Source organism: Protopterus annectens, chromosome 16.part0 (assembly GCF_019279795.1).
Source record: "Protopterus annectens isolate FY-2018-M chromosome 16.part0, PAN1.0, whole genome shotgun sequence".
In the NCBI taxonomy this organism is placed as follows: domain Eukaryota; kingdom Metazoa; phylum Chordata; order Ceratodontiformes; family Protopteridae; genus Protopterus; species Protopterus annectens.
In genome coordinates, this window is record NC_056750.1 from 343,957,661 (window position 1) to 343,976,514 (window position 18,854).

Genomic DNA, 18,854 nt, shown 5'->3' on the forward strand with positions numbered 1-18,854 from the left:
CAGAGCATGGGCAGTCTCTAAGTTATGAACCTGTCCCTCCAGTATGTTCTGTTGATTGTGGTAATGAGGTTGAGGTCTCTGGAGCATGTGGTGCGGAGGGATTTGGATTTCTTTAGATGTAGAATTTCTAACAGAGCTGGGTCAGACATGGCTTTGTAAGTCAAGCAGAGATCAGCTCTTAGTAGACAATATGAGACAGAGAATAGTTAGAGTTTTTTGAGTCTGTCCATGTAGGACATGTGTTTAAGGCCTAGGATCATCTTTGTGAAGTACTTTTGTGGCCTTTCCAGCTGTTGCAGGTGTCTAGTGAGGTACATGCCAAATGGGGCATTATACTCTGACTGGTCTAATGAGGGAAGAGTAGAGAGAAATGACAACCTTTTTCTTCCTGGATGCAAAACCCTTGGTAATGAGATGTGCCACATAGAAGGACTTTCTGTCCACAGTGGCAATGTGGTGGTCAAAGGAGAGGTTGCTGTCAACCTATACCCCAGATCTCTTATAACACCTTCAGTGTTCAGTGGCCTCCCACCAATGTGGTGATTAATGGGAACTGAGTTTTTCCCAAAGGGGATGACGACGCATTTTTTGGCATTAAGCTTAAGGCAATTATTTCGACACCAGTCATTGGTTTCAGTGAGGCCTTTCTGTAGGATGTCTGCATCACTTGGGGAGTTAATAATGGCTCCCAGCTTGCAGTCGTCTGTGAATTTGGTCAGCCAGAGTCCCTCCATGTTGGCCTGGACATCTGAGAAGTAGATACCAAACAGGACAGGACCGATCCCTGTGGGACTCCACTCGTGACTGGTCGGCAGTCTGACTTGGAGTCCACTACTTTCACACTGTGTGTTCTATCTGTGAGCCAGTTTGCAACCCACCTAACGATATAGGGGTTGATGCCTAGTTTAGCGAGTTTATCAATAATTCCTAAGTGAGGAATGGTATCAAAGGCCTTGGCCAGATTGAGGTAGGCTGTCTTCATCCACCACTCTGGTGACTGACTCAAAGAAGTCAACCAGGTTGAGCAGCCATGATTTACCTTTCACAAAACCAAATTGTGTGGGATCTAGAGTTTGGAGATTCCCTATATCCTTGTTAATTAGGTCCATGATGATGCGCTCCATAGCCTTACATATCAGACTCATTAGACTAATGGGGTGATAATTTCCAGGGTCTGTAGTCGCTGCTCCTTTATGGAGAGGAATGACTGTAGCAGTGTGCCGTTTGATAGGGACAAAGCCTGAGGTGAGGCTATGAGTGAACAGACCACACAGATGTGGTGCCAGTTCACTTTGTAATTCATGTAGAACAGCCAGGGATATTGTTGGGTCCCATGGATGCTGTATCCTTGGCCTTAGACAATGCAGCTTTAACCTGTGTTGCGATAATGCAGAGTGCCTGGCATTCTTCTGGTATTGAGATTGGTCCTTTGGTGGGGGGGGGGGGGTAAAGTTGGCACTGAATCTGTTGGCCAGTTTGTTGGCAATATATGTTGGCTCAGTATAGGAGGTACCATTGTGCAGTAACTCAGAGCAAATCTGGGTATTGCCATGGAGATTCTTGATATAACTAAAGAATGCTTTGTGGTTGTTTTTAGTGCCTGCCGCAATTCTGCCTTCATAGCTGGCTTTGAAGGTTTTGATGAGGGATCTCAACTTTTTGTTGAGGCTAATAAGGGAATTTTTCCAGTCTTGGGGCTTCACCTTTTTCTGCAACAGTTTCTTCCTTCTGTTGTGGAGTTTATTAATGGCAGGGGACCACCATACTGGCTTCCTTTTTTTAGAGGAGAGCGTCTTGGTTCTTTTGGCTATAGCTAGTTCCATGCATTTATGTATGTGTTCGTACAGTGCATTGGTGTATGATTTGGCAGTCATGCATCTATTTTCCATTGGAATGGGTGCCATGAAGTTAGCCACCTCTGTTTTTAGGAGTCCAAAGTCAGCTTTGGAAAAGTTTTTCATGGTGGATACCTTTGCAGGTGGTGTGGGTGAGATGTGGATTTCTATGTTGATTAGTTTATGGTTGGATCTAACCAGGGAGGAATTGACTATTGGTGTAGAGCAATGGTTGCCCATGTTGGTAATAACTAGGTCAAGGATGTTGCTTCCTCTAGTGGGGGTTAGAATAAGCTGGTCCAGGGCATTGAAATTGATGAATTCCAGGAAGCGGTGGGCCAGTGTATTGGTGCTTGAGTAGTTTTCCCATTTGATGGAGGGGTAGTTGAAGTCTTCTAGTATGAAAGTGTTGGGGTGGACATTGATAAATTCCAGGGTGCTTAGGAACATGGAGTGAGAGTCTAGGGGCATGGTTGGGGACCTATAGCAGGCTATGACCTGGACCGCAGTCTTACCCAATTTTAGTTGTTCCTGAAGTCTCTTAGATGCATTATGCTGGGCTACTAGTTTGGAGGTGTGCACATCCTTTATGAATATGAAAACTCCACTGCCTTTGGAGCTTCGGTCCATGTTTCGGGGCCGAAAGGTGTGGAATGAGTTATAGCCTGGTAGTGCAGGGGTGCTTTCTGCTGCTTTAAACCAGGTCTCCGTTACAGCACAAATGTCAATGTTCTCCATTTTGAGGAGTGCTTTGAGTGAGAGCATCTTGTTGAGCAGCATAACCCTCAGATTGCATTTATTTATAGCTGTTATGGTGGTAATTTGGTCTTTGGAACACTGCCTAAAAAGACACTATGGGGTGGCAAGCGTCTTAACCAGTATCCAGAAACCCAAGGGTGACAGATGCAGGCCATCTCTGGCAAAGCATCGAGGTCTGTCAACCATGTCATCCCAAGCAGACAGATACTGGATCCCCATAGAATGACACCAGAAACTTAGCCAGTTGCTGAAGTCAATAATTTTTTGTTTGTACTTTGCTATCATTCTGGGTGACGGTAGGATACTGCTCCGAGCTAGTGTCATTCCTGACTGGGCCACATAATCCGAGAGCTCCACCATGTCTCTTTACATGTAGTCCAGGGAGGTGTGTCTCAGGTCATTCACACCCACATTGACAATGACAGAGTCATACTTGTACTTGTTGTGGAATGACCTGAGTGCTTGTGTTATGTGTCAGATTCTGGCACCTGATAGACAGCTGACTGTTACCTTCTCCTTATTCAACCTAGTGAGTGGGACATCTGTGTTCCTCACTATTGAGTCACCTATGATTAGTGTATTGGGCAAGGTGTTTAGCCTTAGGGGTGTAGGTTGAGCGGCACACTGTGTATGGTTTGTGTTGTGGTGGTCGAGTGCATTTCTGTCTTTGGGGGTCTCTGCTGTTTGAGTGGCTCCACGAAGGTGGGTGTGTGGTTTGTGTTTTCATGTGAGAGCTGTGATAGTGGGTGTTCTGGAGGGCTATGTGTTCCATGTGGTGTGGTGCAGGTGGACCTTCCCCTCTTGACCAGGTAGTCCGGTCTTGGCTGGGGAGTGCATAGCTTCCAGTTTGGTGATATAAGTGCATCTCTCATCTGAGTGTTGGGAGGTAAGAGGAGAGGGTTGTCTGTGTACATAAGGCATTTGCTACACTGCCTCAGAATGTCCAAGTGCACCAGGTTAATAGGAGAAAGCACAGGGAACTGCCCTTTAATCATGCCAGGAGGGGTGGTCATAACTACCAAGTACTGGAGCTATTATCATGAAGAACGACTAGTGCTGATGGCTCTTAGGTGTGCTTTAATAATTGCTAGAAAAACCTGTTTAAGTGCAAAATGATTATGCTATTTGAAGTGCATGAGAGAGAACTAGTAAGATCTAAGGGAAAAACTGAAGAGCAAAATTTCTGGCACCAGTAATAGTTTACCTCAGCTTGAAGGCGCTGAGTGGAGCTTACGAGCGCAAACCCTTGCAAACGCTGGCTTTTAAACCAGAAAGCTGAAAGGGATGGAAAACTGCCCAAACGTTCAATAAACTGCAATTTCTGAGCCAGAAACCACTCCTCTTGTGGTAGATAGGCTACCTAGTGCTTGCCACTCCCACTGATAAGCTAGAAGGCTTCCCTCCAACACAGAAAGGCTTGGGGGACTCAGAAGCTTACAAACAGTCCTGGATACAGCAAATCTGTATCAGGACTAGACTAGTTACAGGAAAGGTGGAAAACAACTGCAGACATGGGCTTTTAAACCAGAAAGTTGAAGGGGATGGAAAAACTGCCCAAACGGCCACTAAACTACAATTGCTGGGTCAAAAACCTAGTGCTTACCACTCCCACTGATAAGCTAGAAGGCTTCCCTCCGACACAGAAAGGCTTGGGGGGCTCAAAAGCTTACAAACAGTCCTGGATACAGCAAATCTGTATCTGGGCTAGACAAGTTGCAAGAAAGGTGGGTAAGAAGCTTAGAACTTATATATATATATATATATATATATATATATATATATATATATATATATTTGTATAGAAACAATGAAGATGTTTAAGTGTGAAAGGAAAAGAATGGTAGGAAGTGGGGGGGGGTTAAGACAGTATACAGGAGAATGAGACACGTGTATAGCAACACAGACAAATGGGGTAGATGCGCAAACTCTAGAATGGGGCGACATGGGAAGGCTGGAGATGAATAGAGGGCAGACAGGCAGTGATAGAGAGGGTTGCACAATGCACTGGGAATGGGGTATGGCACAAGAGGAAAGTCTTACACACCACTGTAGACAGTGTGGGGTATCAGCAGCAATGTGCTGTCTACTGCCATGGCCCAGAGGGACATTACTGTGAGCCTTCACCACATGATGGATCAGGCTGGACAGTAGTATGGGCCACACCCTCTGTGAGTAGCCCACTGGTTGGAAACAGTTCATAGGTTTGCACTAGGCAGTCTACAGACCATTATAAGCTTAGCCAATAAGCGATATTTAAAAGTTCCCTCCAGCCTTAAAAAAGGTAATACAGTATAGACCAGGGGAAAATTTGAAGCTGCCCATCCAATGCCTAAATTTTCCTTGAAAGTGGAAAGGGCTTGACATGTAGTGGGAAGTTTTTTCCAAAGGTGGGAGATATGCATTTATCGCACTCATGTGACTTTTTATCTGTTGAATTTGAGTTTCTTTAAGCTGTTATTTGAGGAAACATTTAATCTGTGAAGGAATAGAAGGTAAAGGTGGTTTGGATCTTTCATGTCTTGAAAGGGTAGGCACAAATCCCCATGTGGGAGTCTGTAAGAGACCAAGTACACAGAGCGAGAGAGAGAGAGAGCTCTTCCAGTTGGTCCTGATAACCAAGGATCTTGAGACCCCTGTTTTTTTCATAGGTTCCTAGGTTCATAAGTAAGTACTAGGCTGGCTGCCCTTGTGGAACATTTTAAACCTAGCTAATTTCCCTTTTTGTCCTTGACATAACCAATCCCATTTGGTTATAGATTGGCCTTATCTCTATCCCATGCTCGATAATTATATATTACCCCTAATGAGAATAACTGGGCTCATGCCATAGGTAATTTGAAGGCATCCATGCATGGGATAAAGCATTTAGGATTTGATTCTGTTAGTTAATAGTACAAGGGGCAGTCCTGGATAAATTCTCTGTTTTTAGTTAAGAATTTGTGAGGTTTCTCAAGTTGAATGGTGTGTTTAGACAAATATATGCCAAAAGGGGCATATTCTTTTCAGTAATCTATCTGATGAGATGAGTAAAGTGGAATAAAGATTTCTTTGGATCTAGAAGAGATGCTGTAGTTGAAATGAGCCAGGTGGAAGTCTTTCTAGACTGTGTTGAAGACATGATAGTCAGAAGATCAAGAATTATCAGCAAGAGTGCTTAAATCCTTTTTGATATTGTCTACTTGGAGGAGGCATATCACCTTGTGGTATGATGTGGGCCCTTTTTTGCCCATCACAATGAATTGTACTACATTTTGTCAGATTTAATATGAGAGCATTGCCCTTGTAATAATTACTAACATGGTCTAACCCATGTTGTAGCAATTGAGTCAATAGAAGTTCAACAAATAGCACCTAGTTTACAATTGCCTGCAAACTTAGATAACAATAAGCCAGTAGTTTGGGCCTGAAGGTCTAAGAAGTAAATGCCACTTAGGAAAAGGCCCAGAACTGAACTCTGTGGTATGCCACTAGTAACTACTTTGCTTTCAGGTATGATAGTTGGGACTCTATAAACACATGGGTGCTGTCAGACACTAGTTAGCTAGTGAGTAAATGTGCTGTCTACTCCAGGAGGCTTTCCATCTGCGCCCTATTCTTGTCCACTGCTCTCTCCACCTCAGACTCTGCCATCTGTTCTATCTACAGCTGGGCCACCTGCCAGTTTGTGGCCAGTACCTCCTCTCAAGTGAGCCACTCCCGGCTTCATCACACTCATTCCCATTAAATGTAGCCTCAGTAGGGTGGGCCATAGTTGAGGTGCCTGCTGAGCATATCTCCCATTCAGACTTGCAGGAAGGAGATACAATGTGAAGTTTGTATAGGTGAATTTGTCCTGACAATAGAAGATCTAATGAGTATGTGCAATTCTCTACGTGACAGGCAACAGGCAGGTGTGTGTCCCCTGTGCATACATTAATACACATACATGGAAAATGTGGCCCATTTACACACACAGACACACCAGGTGGCGTGCAGGCACAGTGAAATGGTACAGTATAATCCCACCCATAACAGGTCCCAGCAGAAACATACAATAAATCGATTTAGGATATCACAGTAAGTGGCACCACCACCTCCAACTAACGTTGAAGTGTCCACATGCATTTGCTTTGCTGACCTTAATGAATAGGATCATCAGAGATTACTAGGCTATTGACCCGAAGGTCATTTTAAGCCTAGCCATTTCATCCCAGTGTAATAGGTTCATAGGTTCATACTAGGCTATCTGCCCTAGGGCATTTATAAGCCTAGCCAGAGTGTGTGTGGCTTTCACCACCCCTTAGGATGAGAATACTATACCAATTAGTTTGCTGTGCCTCTGTCCAGCAGTGACACAGAGATGATTCCCAGGGTAAACCTACGATCTCCCATCCACTCGTCAAGATTTCTCTTGAACAGAGTCAGTGAGGGGCTCTGCCTCACATGGACTGGGATTCTGTTCCATAGTGTAGGGAGTCTCTGGGTGATGAATCTGTCCCTCCAGCATGTCCTATTTATATCTGTGTTGAGGTTTAAGTCTCTTGCTCTCGTGGCTCTGGTGGATTTAGATTTTTTGAGGTGGAGCATGTCCATTAATTCCGGGTTGGACATGGCCTTGTATGTCAGGCACAGATCACCTCTGAGCAGACGGTATGCAACTGAATAGAGCTGGAGTTTCTTCAGTCGGGCATTGTATGACATATGTTTGAGCCCCTTTATCCTTTTGGTGAGGAACTTTTGGGGTCTTTCCAACTGCTGCAGGTGTCGGGTAAGGTACATTCCGAATGGGGCGTTGTACTCAATCATTGGTCTGATAAGTGAAGAGTACAGGGGTACAATGACCTCTCCTGATCTGGATGTGAATCCCTTCATGATCAGGTGGGCAATGTAGAAGGTCTTCCTAACCACTTTGGCAATGTGAGTGTCAAAAGAGAGGTTACTGTCAACTTGGGTCCCCAGGTCCCTGATAACTTCTTCCGTGTTTAATGGATTACCACCTATGTGGTAATTAGGGGTTACCTTGTTTTTCCCAAAGTATATGACTATACATTCTTTGGCATTTAGCTTAAGGCCATGGCTCTGGCACCAGTTATCCATTTCTATGAGACCTCTCTGGAGGATGTCTGTGTTTGATGGAGTGTCAATTATGGTGCCCAGTTTGCAGTCATCTGCAAATTTTGTCAGCCACAATCCCCCTATGTTTGCCTGCACTTCAGAAAAATAAATGCCGAACAAGAGGGGGCCCAGGACTGAGCCCTGTGGGACACCACTCGTGACCGGCTTAGAGTCTGACATGGCACCAGCAACTCTAACCCTGTGTGTTCTGTCCTTGAGCCAGTTTGCAACCCATCTTGTGACATATGGGTTTACATCTAAGCTGGTGAGCTTTTCTATGATGCCCGAGTGGGGTATTGTGTCGAACGCTTTTGCTAGGTCAAGGTAGGCTGTGTGAACTGCCTTACCCTCATCAATGGCCTTAGTGACTGTTTCGAAAAAGTCGACCAAGTTCAAGAGGCAGGATCTGCCCTTGACAAAGCCAAATTGGGTAGGATCCAGTGTCTGTAGGTCCCCAATGTCTTTATTTATGAGTTCCATTATGATCCTCTCCATAGCTTTGCAGATAAGGCTTGTCAAGCTTATGGGGCGGTAATTTCCAGGGTCCGTAGAAGCACCACCTTTGTGGAGTGGGACCAGTAATACCGTAGAATTGCTAGTCAATAACCAAGATTGCATTTGGTGATGACTGCCCATGTCCAGGAGGATTGTGGGCGCTAGCCCCGGTAAGAATTTACGATGCCCTGTTCACTCATCCAGGTTCCTCTTGAACAGTATCATAGAGGTGCTCTGTTTCATATAAATTGGTAGCCTGTTCCAAAGATAAAATAAGAAAAAAGTGCGGTGCTGACCACTTACTCTACCATTTGTGATGTTGTTGCCTAACTTCCACTTTTCATGCACGGAGATTTTTAGGATTTCAGAATGACAGGTTATCATATCTTGGCTTGCAGTTTTCCTCTAATCTAGTAATACCTGTGGCTAAGATCAGCACCTCAGCCAGGTCGTACCAGGCATTTACGTTTCTGAATGGACAATCATAAGGCCCCAGTAGCTGAACTGTCTGTGAATGAGTTAGAGAATAATCTTGCTCTCAGTCATACACCATATAGGTGCTCTCCACCAGGCACTAGCAGGAGAAGCCATAGCCACACAGATATCCTCAGAAAATGGTGTCACTCTCATGAGGTATCAAATGGTAGACTGTGTATTATGCTTACAATGTCATTTCTGAATTGTGGGTAGCCTAACATGTAGCTGTGAAGTAGTAAAATGCTCATACTCCTGCAGATCATCTGCGCAAAACCTGCAGGTGTGGGTGGTCACAGGGAATTGTAGGCAACAAGCTGTATTTCATTTCACAGAAGCACAGCAGTAAAATAAAGCAATTCATGCATGTACTGGATATCTGAGTAGCAGCATAGCATGGGCCTTTGGCAACCGTGAGAAGTTGTACAGTACTCTACAGGTGAGTGTCGATGCCCAACTTTCTTCTTTTATTTACCTTTTTTGTGTCATCAGTGTTTCCTGTAACTGTCTCCTCTTAAGCAGGAATTTATTTTACGTAAAGCCAGTAATGTGAATATTTGTACCTGCATGTGTTAATTGTACACAGATTGTGCTGGCAAGTGTAGCTCACAATATCAGGACAGCCTATCCATGTATATGCCTGTCAGTTATTATGGAGTAAATGTGTCCTATGTAAGCTATATGGTGGCCAGTAGTGTTAGATGCATCATTCTTGTGCCTACATAGGTGCAGACTCCTACTGTACTGTGGTAAAAGTATGTTATCAGTGTTTCCCCAAGTGTCCCCTCAAGTTGGCAGCAGGAATGACTGCCTTATTAAACATACCTGTAGGCTCTAACAAAATGAATGAACCCAACAGGGGTGCTTTTTTACCAGTAAGTACACCTGATGTACGTATTCCCATATTTGTCCCTACAGCTATAGTATGGCATACCCCTATAGCTGTCCCTTCAGTTGAGTATAGTATAACTAGGAAACCCCTTTGTCTTTAGCTATCATCCTACCAGTCCTAGCAGTATAGTCTGCAAGTCTGTTTCATGTGTTCCCAGGTGTCTACATGTATGGATGATGGGGTGGACAGCAGGTGCTGGACAAATTCATTGGTAATGAAAGAGTGTCGTGCTGCAGGCACACAGGATACGTGATTGGCACCTTTAGGGGGAAGAGATGACATTGACTAGCCTTTACAGGACCAGATGTAGCAGTCAGTGGTCCATGATGTAAATGGTGAGGGGCTGCAGTCCCGCATTACAACAGTGTTATAAGCATGTTACTGATATAATGTGCTGAGCTAAAGCAAACACACTTTCCATAACAGCTGAAAGGATGGCTATGGGGGGGGGGGTATCTGGGAGCAGAAGGCTAACAGAAACAGAGGAAGGAAAACAGTGGTTATACGATCATCCCTAGAGGTGTGGAAACTGGCATCAAGATAGACCTACTCCCCACACATCTGTGTAAATGACACATCAGGTCACTCTGTGCTCATCAGTGCCCATAGCTCTTGACTAGAAATAGCTGCATGGCCTGCACTGCTGTGTACTGTTTTTGTCACTTTTTGGGGGGTAAGTGGTCATGTGGCTGCTGCTTACTGCAGTTCCACCTCACTTTTGTTAAGAAGTGGCGGTAATGTTCTTTCACTTCTACCCATGTGCTTTCATAGCCCAATTTTACCTGTATCATGGAGCAGCCCAGCCTGTCTCCTTACAGCTGTATTATGTAGAGTGTAACAGGCTAGGGATATCCTGCAGTGTGTGGCAGGGTTGTATGAGTGCTCTTTCTGATATATCAGGGCAGTGGAAGTGGGCTTTGAGTAGGCTGAACACACACTATGTAACAGTACAGGTTTGTGCATGTTGTTACACTGAAGTTTGACCATGCTGTACAGGCTGTGACAGTTCAGTTTTCCTTGGTGACAGGTATCACTTCACTCATTCAAACTGCAAAGCTACTCAGTAGCGTATGCTGCTGGATGACTGCTGCTGATAATGTTAGTATTCTCATTGACAGCAACGCTAATATTTTATGCATGTTTTACCCTTTTATGGTCAAGTGCATACTGGTGCACAATTTGTCCCATATACTACTATGAGTCATGAGTGTGTTTAAGATGCATACATTTGCTTATCACTAAGGCCTAATTTCCCTACCTGGTTTCATTTACATGTCATTATGTTATTATTTTCATATATCCTTTGCAGTGCATTTGTACTCTGTATACTGTCGAGCAGTATGGGACTATGAATCACTGCTGATTATTCCTCTGCTGCATTCTGTGCACTACAAAACTTGTCTACGAATTCCAGCCTTTACTCAAGCATAGTAAAGTAGTTAAATAATCTTACAATTTTCTTGCTGTGATGTAAATGCACAATGTAACTCAAATTATATGCAATAGTTTTTCTTTCCGTATTTCTGTTTGACAAAATGATGTGCTTTGCTTAAAGTGTTGGGGGTTTTGTCATTTATTTTGTAATCCATCATTGCGCCAGCAGTGGTTATATTTTGTAAACTTGTGTTCTCTTAAGTGCTTACAATTGTATGGCCTAGATCATGACAGAAGATATTTTGCAGAGACCCATACACAGTCTTTTAACAAGCAGGTAAACAAAGTTAATAAATCAGATACAGCTGTGATCTAATGTCCTCAAGTATCTGTCACCCTTTAGCAGATGTAATTTCCCAAGGTATGTCTGATTTTAAACTTGTCCCCATGGTGCAGAAGGGTAATGCATAGACTGCAACCCGGATGACCCAAATTCAACTAGCTACATGGGTCTAGGAGGAACTAGTTTGGGAAGGATGAGAATGAGTGGCTGATACTGGCTCCCCCATCTTGGGGCCGGGGAAGGGAGGTAACATGGCTGTCTACACTGATGGCACCTGCAGTCCTGCAGATAAAAAAAAAATAGTGTGCTTTTGCTAAACAAAGACCTGACAGAGACCTGTAGAGGATCACTTCCAAATTATTGCTGTACAAGCTGCCCTTATTAATGTCTGTACTGTCATGTTTGAAGTGCTTTAAGTCATTCGGGAGAATGAGCAGTAATTAAAAGCGGTAAAGGCAGAAATAGACAAGAGAAAAATGTCAAGTTGCATGTCATATTTTTGTTTGAAAGAGAGTAAGAAACTGTGGTATAATTGTTTTCTAATAGTAAATTTTGTTTCTTTAAAAGTTCCATTTTTTGTGGTGCAGTTATAGTTTTTTTTTTATTTAAGCTGGTTAGTGAAACATTCTGCTTATCAGTTTTCTGCACGGTCACAAATGTATACACTAAAGTACTTGTATTTTATTGCTGAGCTTGGCTATTTAATTCAATGCTGGTAATAATTGCTCTTTCTGAAGAGCCTTCCTTCTTCCTGCACACCATGCGAGTTGCAACACTGTTATTTTGAAAGTGCTTAAATGTTCAACTCCTGTAACAGGGAAATGCCGGGACATATAATGCACTATTGCTGATTAGTACTATTGAAGAAGAAAGACTGCCCAGCATACCTCACAACCTCTTAACACATTAATTCTAGACAAGTCAAAAGTATTAGGTATACAAGACCTGAAATCAGGACAGGTTTTGAATATTGCTCTGATAAACTTAGACAGTTGCTAGGATAACAGGTTTTGCATTAACTTGTGTTTTCTGAAGAATATGAAGTCTGAAACGTAAATGTCTGTCATTATTTAGTAACTTCAGTCCTCAGTGATTTGCAAGAAAACCACAAATATTATATAGAATAGACCAAAAATAGGAGTAAAAAATCTGGCCAGTCTTCAAAATACAGCTGAGAGGTACACTGCCCTGTGTTGCCATCTCTCAGTATCTGTTTTGAGGAGTTGTCTTCTGTTTGTTATATAGTTGTGACCAGTGTGTATTTACATACATTTTGCAGTTTAATTTTTGTGCAGTTTTAGAAAAGAGCTGTGGAACAGACTTCATACTTTCTGCCCTGAATTTGTTTTGTGCATCTTAAGCAAATTTGCTAATGATATTGTACTTTGTTCATTTATTTGCATTAGCTTTGAAAATGCTATCCATGTGCTTCACTTAGAGAAGGTCAATTTTTAATGTAGTTCCTATAATTGATTTCTGCGGTACTTGTTTTTTATATTCTGACTATTGCACATCTTCAGGCAGGGACTAGAAATCTTGCAGGAAGTTACAAGAGGTTTAAAAGAGTGACTATTTCATTCATGACTTGCATAACGGGAGTGTGGAACTGGTGACCTTACTGGCAGTATCAGTGCCGCAGCTTTCTTCATTGCAGAGGTAGGAGAGACAGTTTAATTTTCTTTTATGTGTTGTATGCAACATACTGTTTTCTTTTTTTGGAAGCTTGCAAAACTTGAAGTTGTGCATCACTTTAAGACTTGCCTTACAGAAGTACAATTGGTTATTGTTTACAGAAGGACCTGTAAAAAGAGGTACTTTGTAACTAGCACAAAAATAAATGACCTGTGTTTAAGACATAGCATTTTTCCATTGTTAGGAGTGTGTATGTTTCTGCACACTAGAAATAAGTTTTCTATGTCTAGCTTAAATGATTATGTTCCTTTTTCACACTACTTGAAGCAAAATCAGTGTACTTATTTGTGCTGCTGTTAATCCACATTCAGGAGCTGGCATGGTGAACCAGAGGATTCTCAAGAGTAGGAAAGAGCACGTGTTAAGGGCCAACAATTTTACCTGAGTGAGGGTGTGGAAGACCTGGTGCATACTGGTAGACTCTAGTGGTCCTGATGTGTAGCAAAGCTAGACACTGGGGATAAGGTTTCCCTGGCAGTAATATTATTTCATACCTCAGTTCAGGGAGAAACAGTGGCAGGTGGGAAGCCTTTTTTAAGCACCTTTGTTGAATTAACACTTGTGACATAAACAAACTTACATTTACATAAAAGTAATCAAACCATATCAACAAGTTCTATTTGCAAATATTATACATCATATGCACATTGATTCATCGTCATCATTATCTCCCTATTTTCTACATGGGGTCAGGGTATCATGCTAACTATCGCCATCTCCCTTGATTAAATGTCACACTCCTGTCTTCTTCGACACTCATGCCTGACTGTTATAGATGTTCTTTCACACAATCCATCCACCTCTTTGCTGGACGTCCTCATTTCCTCTTACCTTCTTCCTGTCTGTCTCAAATCTTCTTCACCAGATTGTCTTCTGCTTTTCTGCATGTGTCCAAACCACCGTAATCTGTTCTCTTTGATCTTTTCTGCAATTGGAGCTACCTTGGCTTCTGCTCTTATGTCCTCATTTCTTCGTCTGTCCGACAGTGTGCATCCTACCACCCTTCTCAGGCACTGCATTTCCATCACCTCTAGCTTCTTCATCTGCTCTGCCTTTACTGCCCAGATTTCTGTACCATACAGTAGTATTGGTTGCACCACTGTCTTGTGCACCTTACTTTTCAGCTTCTTTTGTATTCTTCTGTCATATACCACACCTGAAACGTTATGCCAGTTGGCTGCAGCCCTTCTGATTTTAGCTTTGACCTCTTCATTCAGACTTCCCTTCTCCTCAACCACCCCTCCCAGATACTTGAAGCTATTTCCTTTTCCACTATCTTCCCTTCTTTCTCAGTTCTTAGCTTCTTCTGATTTCCCCAGTTTGCTACCATTACCACTGTTATCCGTGCTTAGTTTCATCCCATGTGCCTTCAGTTTTGCACTCCATTCCCCTATTTTTTGCTGAAGTTGTTGCTCAGAGTCTGCCTGTAATGACACATTGTCTGCATATAGCAACTTTGTTGATCTGTCCCCTCCAGTCTGTTTGCTAATGTTGTCCATCACCAGTATGAACAGCAGTGGGCTCAGAGCTGAACCCTGGTGTACACCCACTGTCACTGGGAACCCCTCTATGAGGCCAAGCACTGTTTGTACTTGGGTCACTGGGTCCTTGTACATAGCCTGCCCAAATTCTATCAATGTTTCTGGAACTTCGAACCACAGCAGTACTGCCCAGAGCAGCTTTCCTGGGACCTTTTCATATGCTTTCTCCAAGTCTAGGAATGCCCATTTGGACTCTTTTTTCATCTCTAGCTTCTTCTCAGCTGTCTGTCTTACTGCAAACATTGGCTCTTTTGTGCTGCATCCTGATCTGAATCCAAACTGCTCATCTCCCACTTGAAGTCCAAATGTCTTATTGGCTTCTTCCCATTCTTTTACCTTTCCCTCTCTAATTATTTGTTCCTAATACATTGGTTCATCTGCCAGCTTCCTCCAGTAAATTCCAACCCCCTTCCCGGTTCTCTGTACCCCTAATTGCAGTCATACCTATAGGCAGGTTCTCCTTTCTCCATTCCTGTGTTCCTTAGTTGTTAGCATACTTTCTGCTACTTTATGAATATAATATTCTGCATGGCTGATGTTATTCTCCTTAAGGATCTGCATCCAAAATCCCACTATTTCCTTATTTCTTGAACCCCCCCCCCCATTTCATCTTCATCCATTACCACTTTGAATTGTAGCTTTCTACTTCTGTTATATGTAAGAGCCTTAACTGTGTAGTTATAAAATATCCCTTCAACTCAGGTAGTCCTAAGCCTCCTCTTGTTCTACTGGAAAGCTTAACTTATCCCATTTGACTCTTGTCTTCTTTCCCTCCCAGATAAAATCTTTCAACTCTTTATTTATTACTATCCACAATTTCTCCTCTGGTTGATAAAAATATGCCTGACCTGTGTATAAAACTAAAGGGACTAAAACATTTTTACTCCTTATATCTTGTTATCCATATCTATAGGCAAGAACTTCCAGTTTCTCAGTTTTTGTATTGTCTTTAATTTGGTTTCTTCCCACATCTCCTCAGCTGCCATAACATTGTCCTTTTTAACCCATTCTCCTAAATACTCCACGTTATCATGTCCCCATAAATATAGGTTCGTAGGTTGGTACTAGGCTATCGGTCCTAGGGCCTATACAAGCCTAGCCATAACAATTCCTTGGCTATTTCTTCCCACACTGTTTACTTCCCTGGACCCCTGTCTAGCAGGGCGATTGACGTGATCCCCTGGGTGAATTTCCTTTCTCCCATCCAATCATCAAGGTTCCTTTTGAAGAGGGCCAAGGAGGCGCTCTGCTTGACATGTATGGGTAGTCTGTTCCAGAGTCTGGGGAGTCTCTGGGTCAGGAACCTGTCCCTCCAGCATGTTTTGTTTATTGTGATAAGGTTTAGATCCCTGGAGTGTGTGGCTCTGAGGGATTGGGATTTCTTTAAGTGTAGCATATCCAACAGCTCTGGGTTTGACATGGCCTTGTATGTTAAGCAGAGATCGCCTCTGAGTAGACGATAAGCAACAGAGTATAGCTGGAGTTTTTTTAAGGCGGTCAGCATAAGACATCTGCTTTAGGCCTGTGATTCTTTTAGTGAGGTATTTCTGTGGCCTTTCCAGTTGTTGCAAATGACTTGAGAGGTACATACCAAATGGGGCATTGTATTCTGTAATGGATCTAATGAGGGATGAGTACAGTGGGACAATGACCTCCTTTTTTCTGGATGAAAAGCCCTTAGTGATGGAGTGTGCCACATAGAAGAATTTTCTGACTGTTGTGACGATGTGTTTATTGAAGGTGAGACCACTGTCCACCTGTGTCCCTAAGTCTCTTATCACACTTTCGATGTTTAGTGGGTATATGGGTATTGCTGAACCAATTCATGTGTGGGTACATACTTTACAGCTATAGTCTTTCTTTTATCTTCATTAATTTTATACCCCCCCCCCCCGAAAAAATTTGAACTGTCTCAGAAACTTCCATAACACTAATATGTCTTCTGGTTTCATTGGGTACAAAATAATATTATCTACAAATAAAGCCAATTTTTTCCTGATTACCATGCTAGTTATATACTTGAATTCCTGAGACCCTTATTTTCTTTGCCATTGGTTCTAAATAAATGCAAATATCAAAGGGGAAAGAGGACATCCCTGTCTGGTTCCACTGTTCAGACACAACTTATCAGAGAAGAACCTTCCTACTTTAATTTTTGCCTCTGATCCCCTCATATAGCCTTCTAATTAACCTTATTATTGTATCAGGAAATGCAAAATCATAGCTTACTCTTCCAAATGCTTTCTCTGCATGAAGACCCACAAACAACAGTGACATTTTCTCATGTTCTGCATCCCTCTGAATCATTACTGCTCTATTGATGTTGTCAGATCTTTGTCTTCCTTCCACAAAACCACATTGATCCATATCTGTCAATGTTGGCAACACCTTTGCCATTATTTTAGCCATTATATACATGAACACTTTATAATCATGGTTTAAAATTGGAATGGGCCTATATGAAGCTACATCTGATGGTTTTTTTTCCCCATTTTTATGTATTACAACTTTTTTTCATCTTTATGTATAACAGCTTTTTTCCAGGATGTTGGTGGTTCTCCTTCTTTAAAAATGCTGTTAAATAAAACCTTCCTGATCTTTATTACTTTATTCCCTCATAGCTTCCAAATCCTGTAAACTTTCCTGCAGATTGGTTATACAACACAATTTTGACGACCTCTCCTTCTGTCTTAACTGTTAATTGTTGAACCTTATCTACCTGTAATCTTGGCATATTTCAGTCTTCTATAAATATTTCTTATTTGTGCTTTTTCTCAATTTCCCCATCTTTCTGCTTTACACAAATTTTCATAAAATTTCTGAAATATACTTCTATAGGAGCTCCGGTAATTTCTTGTTATAAGCTCCCTAAGTTTGGCAACAACCCTAAATACCAAAATAATCCTCAAAAATTCTGGTCCACTTTAAATAAAATACCACAACCAGGTCAAACTAGGACCCCTCAACCAACTGCAATGTAACTCCCTAGAATGTACTGCTACCCAGTTTAATAAATACTTCTTTGACTCCATCAAAACCCTTACTAACCAAAACTCCCCATCATCTCCTATCAACCTAACCTGTCTACTAGAAAATAACAACACCTTCACCTTAAAACCAGTCCCAACATATACCATGCACAAATACTTGCTCAGGCTAAAGCCCACAACTTTGGCAGCTGACGACCTACCCTCAACATACTTAAAAATAGCAGCTGAAGCCATCTCCTATCCAGTTTCCCTACTAATTAACCATTCCCTATCCGAGCAACACATCCCCACCCTCTGGAAAATTGCACACATCATACCTCTACACAAAGGAGGCCCCTCCACCAACGTTTCCAACTATTGACCCATAGCAATCTTATCCCCTCTGCCATAAATCCTTGAAAGATGTGTTCACACCCAAATACTTAACCATCTCCTATACAATAAACTACTCACAAATACTCAGCACGGCTTTCGCCCCAACCAAAGTACCACCACACCCATTAGCTTCACCAACACCATTAATCAACATAGAAACAAAGGTGACCTAGTATCAGCAACTTTTTTAGACGTATCGAAAGCCTTCGATACAGTCTCTCACAACAAATTGCTAACTGTCTTGTCTAAACTGAACCTAAGCTACTCCACTCTAACCTGGTTCCAGAACTAGCTCACAGATCAGAAACAAGCAGTACGGTGGAACAAAGCTCTTTCACCCTTACTTCCAGTGACATTGGGCATGCCCTAAAGGTCTGTCCTTGGCCCCCTCCTTTTTAACCTATTTACAAATAACCTTCACAATGCCACCATTATACATGCAGACAACTCCACGGTGATATGCTCTGCCCCAACTCTGTCTGAACTCCAGAAAGTAACCCAGATATCCTTCAATGTTATTAAATCATGGTTGGCAGATGCCCAGTTAATTCTGAACCCAAATAAAACCAAACTTATGCTCTTCATCTCCACTAAACTTGAAACCCAATCCACCTACTTTAATATCACGTCTAGCAATAAGACTTTGATTGAGCCAGTACCATCCACCACACTTCTCAGTGTTATTATTGATAAAAATCTGAGGTTTGACTTACACATTGCCCAAACTATAAAAAAGTACACAAAAAATAGGAACACTATACAGATGCAAAAAACTATCTAACCACAAACTGTAGAATAACTACAGCCAGAACCCATCTGTTGTCAACTTTACTGTTCGCTTCACTCATCCTCACCAACCTCTCCAAATCAGACCTAACCAAGCTAGATGTCTGCTATAATAAGATAGCTAAATTTGCCACAAATTGTCCTCCTAGAATACATCACTGCAAGGCCCTAAGACAACTATCTTGGTTAGAACTACCCCACCAA

At 42.3% G+C, this 18,854-nt stretch overlaps 1 protein-coding gene across 7 annotated transcripts in view; it reads left to right on the forward strand.

Moving 5' to 3' along the window:
• The window catches only part of KYAT1 (kynurenine aminotransferase 1), a 1,131,910-nt gene that overhangs the window by 652,400 nt on the left and 460,656 nt on the right, over positions 1-18,854 (forward strand). Inside the window, exon 2 of one of the 7 annotated variants that reach the window (XM_044058801.1) lies at positions 12,787-12,922. The exons of the other annotated variants lie outside the window; for them this stretch is intronic. The gene's annotated coding sequence lies outside the window, so the exon portion shown is untranslated. The remainder of the gene's footprint in view (positions 1-12,786; positions 12,923-18,854) is intronic. 7 annotated transcript variants of the gene reach the window in all.